This window comes from Arachis ipaensis, chromosome B08 (assembly GCF_000816755.2).
Source record: "Arachis ipaensis cultivar K30076 chromosome B08, Araip1.1, whole genome shotgun sequence".
In the NCBI taxonomy this organism is placed as follows: domain Eukaryota; kingdom Viridiplantae; phylum Streptophyta; class Magnoliopsida; order Fabales; family Fabaceae; genus Arachis; species Arachis ipaensis.
Window position 1 is genome coordinate 129,197,815 of NC_029792.2, and position 9,937 is coordinate 129,207,751.

The 9,937-nt window shown below is 33.6% G+C and overlaps 1 pseudogene; it reads right to left on the bottom strand.

Annotated features, from left to right (window-relative positions):
• On the bottom strand, positions 5,331–8,656 carry LOC107611791 (annotated as a pseudogene).

Sequence of the window (9,937 nt, forward strand, 5' to 3'; positions counted from 1 at the left end):
TAATTGACAAATAATCTAACATATTTATAATAACTTTTTTTTATGAAACATCAAATATATACGAGAAAATACTCAATTTGGTCACTCGAGTCTCAATTTAGTCCTTAAAGTTTCAATTGCCTCAATTTAGTCATTGAACTTTTTAAATTTTAATCACGTTAGTCCCTACAGTAGTTTCCGTCACAGAGTCAATTGAAAAATTTGAAGACTAAATTGAGGCAATTAAAACTTGAAGGACTAAATTGAGACTCGAGTGTAACTTTAGGGACCAAATTGAGTATTATCTCATATTTTTATATACACCTAGTAGCATTTTTTTTGTCTACGGTATCTCTCAACTCGACAGGTCAATGACTAATCTGTCATGGATCTGAGTTTTATTTAAGGGTTTGTCGCTGGTCAATGGATTGCTATACGCACAAGATGAGATTCAAACTCCTAACACTTATTTAAGTAGACAAGTGAGTTGACCACTCTACCAACTCAAATAGGTTAGTAGAATTATTGTTTTATTAATTATTAGAAAAGGATATGATTGGTATTTTGGTCCATATGATATAAAAACGACACGTTGGAAGCATCCATGAGGCCAATTCATGATTGGACGAGCAGATACTCAAGATCTTGTCACGGATCAGCTTTTCTGTTTGGTTACTATAGAGATGTTTATCAATGAAATTCATGAACAGAAGTAACACTACTACAACATTTTTGATGATTCATAATGCATATAAAACTTACTAGGTGCATGTTTGTTACACAATTTACCTTTATAAACATTTATAGGGTTTTTACTGTGGAACTTTATAGACTTGGAGGCCAAGATTGGCCAAACAAACATGCTCACTTGTGGTTTATGCAACCTCCATGTTTCAGCCATTTGATCACTATCTATGTTCATATGATCATAATTTTAAAAGAAAAATTAAAAAAAATGAAGAAGAATATGAATATTGGTGATGTTTGTAATTGAACCAATTTAGCTTGCAAAAGAAGGTATATATCTATATGTGCTACTAATACAAAGTTTTTACACGTGTCGTCACCATATTAAGGACAATTTACATAAATAAAATAAATGGGAGAAAATGTTACGTAAAATATTTTGAAAAACCAGACACAAATGCAACAAACCTAATTATATGTAATCTGCAACACCCTAATGCGATTTTTGATTACACGTAATTCGCTGGATTCTGTCGCAGATTACGTTCAGAAACTGCAAACACATAAACCGCTACACTCTGTAGCGGTCTATGAACAGATGGGCCCAAAGTGTATTCCGCGAGACCCTGTAGCGGATTATGAAGGGAGTGGCTCACTATAAAAACCGCGTGAGGGTGTAGCAAATTTCATTTCATGAGTGTTGATAGGGACTTAGAGAGAAAGTAGAGAGAAGGCAGAGAAAAAATGGTGAGTTTAGGGTGAGTTTCTTGAAGCAGTTTCATTAAGCAGAACCATGGAAGATGAAAGGCGGTTGTACCGGCCCAACGCCGTTGCTCACGTAGCTGAAACCATCAATAAAGAGGTAAGTCCCTTTATTCTCTTTCAATTGAATGATATCTGTATATTTTATTTAATCTTAAGGAAGTTATTTATTAATTAGGAAAATAGAACCTTAGTTTAGTTTAGGTTTTGAAAATTTAAATTTGAAATTTAAAATTTAAATTTAAATGTAGAGAATTTCAAATTTAAATTGTAGGTGGTAAATTTGTAATTTTAAAACCTAGGTAGTTTATGTCTTGAAACATAAATTATGGTTTGGTGATGTCAGTGTTAGAAATTAATCAAGTGTTCTTTATTTCTGAATATGCAGCCAACCCGATGTATTTATAGCGTTCGCAGGCAACAGAATATGCCGTTACATGATAGGATCATACCTTACTTGGAGAGGACTGGGTTGTACTACCTGGCTAGGCTGAACGCGCATTAGTTCTGGTTGGATGAACCTCTGGTCAGCGCATTTATCGAGAGGTGACGGCCTGAGACCCACACTTTTCATATGTCGTTCGGAGAGTGTACTATCACGCTCCAGGATGTGGCATATCAGCTAGGGCTGCCCGTAGATGGCCAGCCTATTTCTGGGTGCATGACTATCTTCCACCTGCATATCGAGGGGGCCAGACCTGCGTGTGAGTGGTTCTAGGAGTTATTTGGTGAGCTTCCACCACCGGATAAGAGAAAGTTATACACGGTCCACTTCACATGGTTCCATGAGAGGTTCAGGGTACGGCTGATGCTTCCGAGGAGACCGTGCGCATATATGCATGTTCGTATATTATGATGCTTCTGTCGACACAGTTGTTCATGCACAAGAGTGGTAATCGGGTCCACCTTCGATGGTTGCCATTTGTGGCAAGACTTAACGACATGGGCAGGTATAGCTGGGGCTCAGCTGCATTGGCATGGTTGTACCGAGGCATGTGTAGGGTGACAAACAGAAACGTCACCAACTTAGCCGGTAATTAACGTTAATACACGTAGTCTTTCATTCTCCGTTACAAGTTATTAACATTCTACATATGAAATTACAAATTTATGTGATATTTATATCATTCAGATGGGTCACTTATTTACCCACATCTGATGCGAAGGAACAAAGGATTATTCAGTATCGCCTGGCATTAGATTGACTGGAGGATTAAGATGTAAGTCATTTTTTTATTCAATATTTTATTAGTTCTTCCCCCACTTATTTGTATACATTGTTACAATGCTAACTAATCTCCTCACTATCAGATTGTGTGGGAGTCTTATGGTTCACTGGACATACTTGCATTCATTCATCTAGAAATATTGACTGAGGAGCATAGTCGGTTATGGCGGGCGGTCACTAGTTTGATATACTTTACAGTGATTGAGTGGGATCAGATAGACAGGGTCTTCCAACAGCTAGGGGTCGTACAGCATCTACCTGAGCCAACCCTGAACATAGAGTATCTTCATAGTAAGGACGGCAGGGGTGGATATAGATGGTTCCCCTCTTACTACAGGACATGGCATGAGCATTGAGACGAGCGAGTTCGCTCTGTGTTGAGTATCCAGAGAGTGGCTGATCCTGGCCCATCCGCTGAGTTCCAGGACTTGTGGTACCGTGTTGCACATAAGATTCTGTCACTGGGAATTGCATTCGCAGATCCCAGGCCAGTTGAGGTTCCAGAGGACGCTGTACTCAGAGGGTCATCGCAGGCGCCCGTTAGAGTTCCAGCGTCGGATATTCCCGATAACAGACGCGCGGAGCAGAGACGATGCATTGGTACACGTGCCACTTATCGGGAGTGGCACTGGCCCGACGACATGATGCAGGAGGAGCAGCTTGGTGGTGGTGATGACGGAGGTCAAGCAGATCATCGCCTGCGTCGATCTAGTGCTAGACGACAGGCTGCTCGTGGCACTCAGGTTGGTGGCACTGCGAAGGTTAGTATGGGTGGTACACCCTTTACTCACGTATCTAGCTCCCAGGTATTGTATGATGAGAGCACGCAGATGTTTGCTGATCTTGCTACCACTACTTTGACCATGGATTTTGACGATCAGCTGGCTGGGTCACAGTTCTATGCGAACTTTGCTGAGATCATACGGAGTGACAACGTTCAGTAGTACCAGAGTCTGATCCCAAGGGATCCGTCCGAGCCTCCGGAGTACAGGCCACAGCCAGCAGATGTGCCGTCCCAGGTTCCTGACTCCCAGCCGCCTGTCGACCTTAATGAGCCCGTAGGCAACCAATACGACACTTGGTTTGGCATGGGGGGGACGCCGCCATCTGTATTTGGAGTGGGTCTACAGGATGCTCCACCCAGAGATCAGCGAGCGACCAGAGTTAGGCGTCCGACTCGATGTGGCACAGGCTCGCACCTACTTGGTCCATTTGGGGACGACCATGATGATGATGGTGACCAGCAGTAGCGCCCCTTGTGTTAGTTCCGACTGTTATATTTGTATGAATTATGACTTATTTATTTCATGTTAGTGTTAATGACTTGTGACTATTATATTTGTATGACTTATGTAGTAATTTATTTTGTGTTAGTGTTAATGCCTGGTGGCTATTATATTTTCTATGGCTTCATATATTTGTACGACTTATTGCTTATGACGAGTATATTTGTATGACTTCGTACATTTTTCATCATGGGTTGTTACTATTATACTGGTATTCATGAATTTGTTCCAAAGTTTCACTCCCTTCATAATCCGCTACAGGGTCTCGCGGAATACACGTTGGGCCTATCTGTTCATAAACTGATACAGGATGTAGCGGTTTATGTGTTTGCAGCTTCTGAACATAATCCGCGATAGGGTCTAGCGGATTACGTGTAATCAGAAATCGCGTTAGAATGTCGTGAATTACATATAATTAGGTTTGTTGTATTTGCGTCTGATTTTTCAGAATGTTGTATTTGCGTAACACTTTCTCCCATTTATTTTATTTATGTAAATTTCCCCCATATTAAATTTAGGGACGAGAAAGTAATTAATTACATGTTTTATTATATTATTAAGAATTTGGCTAACAAAAATCTAATTAATTTGAGTTAAGAGTTTAATTTTGATTTATTAACAGTATAAAGCGTTTTACACAGTCGTACATCATATTAGTTCTTTTAGATGATTATTCACCCGATAAATATAAAAAATAGTTATTTTTTACTAATATAACATTACGTAATTAAATATATGTATAAAACTACTTTACATTAACAGTACATCAAAATTAATTTTTTTTAATTAAATCTTAAAGTAATCCTTCAACTGATTTTTTTTTATATTGGAACAAATTGTGTGATGTGCCCTAATATTTTAGTGTATGTGAGTTTTACTCTTGTATGAAATATTTTTTTTACTTTTTAAAAAACACAAAATGTCACTTACGTTTTGTATGTAAAAATAATTTTTAAATTCGTTAATTATAAAACGGCAATGCAATTTTTATTTTTTAAAAATATATTTTTCACAAAACAGCAGAACCGTTTTGCATGGGATAATTTTTTTAAAAATGAGAGTAGAAAAACATCAATGATGTTTCGAGGTTTTTGATTTTTTTTTAATTAAAAAAATTGAAAACGACAGTGACCTTTTGTATATTCTCACAACGAAGTTAAGCACAATTTTTTAGACATTTTGATGGATTACACCAATATAGATCCAATATTAAAAATAAAGAAGTTCACTAGATGTGCGAAAATAGTTTTTCAAATCTCAACTGCTCTAATTAAATTATTGAAATTGATAAAAAAATATATCTATCAATTAGTCTCTCTATCTTTTCTATTAACCGACTAACGTGATGCACTGTCAATTTTAGAAACATAATTGATGCAATTAGAATATTAAAAGTTATTATAGTACATACGATAAATTTCAGAAATTACTTTAGACTCTAACTCAATCTTGATTTATTATAAGCTTTTATGAATAATGTAGGACTTTTTAGTATAACTATTTCTATAAAAATTGATTTTCATTTCTTGTAAAAGAATTCATATATTTATCATACATTTTGAGTGAATATTGGAGACAAAGAATAATAGAATATATATATAAGACAAGAATATTGAATATTGTAACAAATTTTGTTAGCTTTGTGAGTGGCAGCAAGCATGCCTTGGAATAAGGAACAGTTGGCACTACCAAAAAAATGTTACTATTTGGGTATGGGGGTGAAGTAGTTGGGAATTCTCATGCATGATCTCATGTCCTGTTTTGGAGGGCACATATATATATAGAGGGTAGTGTGTACTAAAACTCTAGTATGGAATAGTAGTAGTACTAATGGAACCCTAGAGATATGGTCATGAATTGAAGTGAGTGAATGGCTTCCACCACCAAGAAGCAATAGTAGTTGGCAAAAACATTAACCATTACTTTCCCTTCTTTGTCTTATGGCCATTAACAACCTAAAAAGTTGATTGGTGAAATATAGAAATCCTTAAGAAGGGAGCATAACTTCAAATCATTTTAGGTCTTTCTTTAGTGAGCCTCACAATATTATGAAAAATTAAGGATATTCATATCAATTGATTTAAAAAAAAAATTGTATTATTAGCTCTATGAAATATGCATTATTTAGATGAATTTAATTTTAATGTATGTCAGTGTAAAACCATTTTATATATATATATTGGATCTAATAGATTTCTAATAGATTAATTTTCATACTAAATCCGTCTTAACAAAGATAAATTGATATACATGGATGTTTTTTCTGCTAAGCATTATGATCTTTCTTTTTCATACTAAATAGATATTTTTTAATGTATTTTTTGAATTTTTTGTATTACAAATGTGGATATTTCTATTTTTTAAAAAAATTATATGGTTTTTTTTAAATCCTATAGCTGGACATTTCTTTTGTCAAGCATTATGATTTTTTTTGTATTAAATGAATGTTTTTTTTATATATTTTTGCAATTATTCAGAAACAGTCTGTGCTCCACCACTCCTTCTTCCTTGAACAACTCCTGAAACTGAACCAGATTGTACTTTCCGCAAAACTGCACCACCTCCATCTGCATCACAAGGACGCTCCTCTGAGTCCCGACACGATCTTTGCTTCATCGACCACCACAATGAACTTGTCGAAGGTGGCCTCCAGTAGGGAAGAGCGCCCCTTTTACAAGGTTGAGGTCGGCTCCACCTCATTGGCGCCGTCGATGACGAGATCAAGGCGAGAATTGTCGTCGAGGATAGAGAGCGGGATTCCGAGAGAACATGCCTGTTATCCTTAGTGCGCTTGAAGGTAGGGACGCCGATGATGTTGGAGAGTTGACCGGTGGAGAGGAGATGACCGAGCTTGGCAACGACGAAGCAGTGATGGAGCCGGTGTCAAGGATCATGCCGGACTTGATGTACTCGACGGCTTTGTCGGTGGCGAACTTCTTGAGGTCGTCTTGTATGAGGACAGGGGTGGATAGGACCTGACGGTGACGGAGAGAATCTGTGTGTGTTGCTGTTGGGGTGTGCAAGTTAATATAGAAGAGATGGAGAAGGTTTTTATAGTTTTTAATTAGGTTTACTTAATCAGTTTCTAATTATTTAAATTTTTGAATTTAAAAAATTTAAAATTAATTATTAATAATTTTGGGCTAGTTTTTTTCATATGAAAAAAATATTGGTATTTTCGTTGAAAATTATATTATTTGGTGTAATTACATATAGGTGAATTTTGCAGAGTGTATGTTGGACACATGTCATTATCTTGACAATACAAAATGCGTGTTGGATACTTTTTTAAGTAGAGAAAATTGAGATTTTACGTGAAATCCAAAAAGTAAATTAAAAATGTAAAACATTAAATCTTAATAAAATTTAAATCGTAAAATCATCAGACTTAATACAAATTTCGTAAAATCGATAAACTTATTTAAAATCATAATATCAAAAAATTTTAAAAATTAAATCAAAATTCCAGCTACTATAAATTTTTTTTACACTTCTACAATACTATAATACATTTTAAATATCAATATTCAATCAAACACATCTTCATCTTCTTATTAAAAATAATTGCTCTCTATTTTGATGTGAAAATTGTTATGTATATATATGTGTATGTAGGCACGTATGAATAGTTTAGTAGAGCAATAATCTAAGAGGAGAGTTGCTTTTGCTTCTTTTGAGGTTCATAGATGAATATGGATGGAAGCATGAAGCATGCATGTGGAAGCAATTAGTGGGTTTGTAATTATTATGGGTTTCATATTTATTATCTCATCACATCATCATATCATATTCTTCTGATGATGATCGATGATGATGGCATCATTTTATGCCTTCTCTCAAGCGTGCTCCTCATCATGTGTGGGGTTACCATTAATATCTCATCATCTTCTCCATTTTTCCATTATTCACTTTCCATGCACATCGTCAACCTAATTACAACTCCAATAGAATATTATTACGACAAAATGTTCAGTTTTCATCTTTAAAATTCATTTTAAAGTTTTTAATCTTTAAAAATGAGTAATTAAATTAATTTCTGAATTTATAAATTATAAATTTGTTCATTTGTTCATAATTCAACTGCCACTAATACTGACACAAAACGTTAAAGTGTTAGTATAATATTTCTAAAAATAAGATAATATAATTAATATTTTAGTATACTACAACAAATTCGATAGATAGCGACAGTTGTTGGAGATGTTTAGTGACAGTTTTGAACCGTCGCAAAATATTTCGCGGTGGTTTAATGAAACGCCAGAAGATGGGGAGCGGTTAAACGGATAGCGGCGGTTTTTTTCAACTGCTGGAATAATCGCCGTTAGACGTATTTCAATTTTGCGGCTGTTGCAAACCGTCGCTTAATAGCAAATAAAGGAAAATAATATTTGTTTTGCGGTGGTTCTAAACCGCCGCCAAATTTTAGTATTTCCGTTCATAGTTACTAGAATTGGACCGGACCATCCGGTGTTCCAACCGACTCAATTGTTAAACCCGCGCTTCCACCAATAGACCCACAACGTATGGATCCACAACGAAGACGGTAGGGCTCGAACCTGGAACTTGAAAGAAGGAAAAGTTTTAACAATGTTTTGTTACCACCAAATCAAATGTCTCTTCGATGTATATAGCGCTAATATTAAAATAAGTTCATCAATTAATCAATTTGAGATGTCTATTTAATCGTACTAAAATTTTAGCCATATTACCCCATTTTTATGGATATCATACTGATATTATAACACTTCATATCAATAATGTGTTAACAGCAATTAATTATATTAAGAACTATCAGAGATTCATGATTTATAAATTTAGAGACTAATAATTTAGTCGTTTCAAAAATTAGTAATTATTTTGATAATGCTGAATAAATTTTAAGAACTAAATTAGACATTACCTCATCTTATTACTGTGGTATTCACTTATTTAAAAATAAATACTCAAATTAGTCCTTAAACAATTTCAGACCAATACATTTTTATTTTATAGAAGTTATCGAAAATTATTTTCATCGGATAAATTAATCTTTTTATTATTTTAAAGAGGGATTAATCTCTCTTATAGCTATATTATTTGGGCCTAGTTATTTTAAAATATTTTATGAACTTATTGTCTAATACACATATTAAAAATTATCAAAAGACTAATACATTCGAAAAAGTAATTTTCAAATATATTTCTTAGGGATTAAAATGCTTAATATAATTTTTTTAGGACTAATTTAAGTATTTATTCTTTATACAATTTAATTTTTATGCATTGAATTATTATTGTAAAAGAATTTTATATAAATAATTAATCATATATTATTATATTAACAAAAACAATTCATTTTTAATTTTGTTATTTAAAAGGTCATATCTAAATGCATGAATAAGATTGAATTACCTTACAAAATTCTTTACAAGGAGAGTAAATTAAAATTATATAATTATAGTGATTTCGTATACTATTCATAAATGTGATCACGATTTAAATTTATTATTGTATGATTTCAGAAGAGTAAATTATATCCATTGTCTTGTGCTAAATTTTTTTCTTTATTTAAAAAATAAGAATAACAAGAACAAAAATTAAAACTTTTTATTGTAAAATTTTAATATTATATCATAAAAATTTAAATCATTAAATAAAAATATAAAAAAAGGTTATATATAAAACCATAAAGTCTCGTCGTACGTATATTTTTTCGTAAATATTTGTGAAATAATATTTTGTATTATCTTAATTTCGTTCCCTTTTTAAAATTAAAACTTTATCATTATTACTCCTACAATAAGGAACCGACAATCAGATCAATGGGTAACTAATTAAGTAATTATTATTAACTCGATCTCATCTTAATTATACTTAATTGATCGGAAGGTCAAACATGACGAGAAGGGACAATAATGACAAATAAAGAAGTTTAATTATTTATAAAAAAATTAATTTGTTATTCTTTTTTCTTGCATGTTATTTTTGTCAAACAAAATATATTAAGAGTTCACTA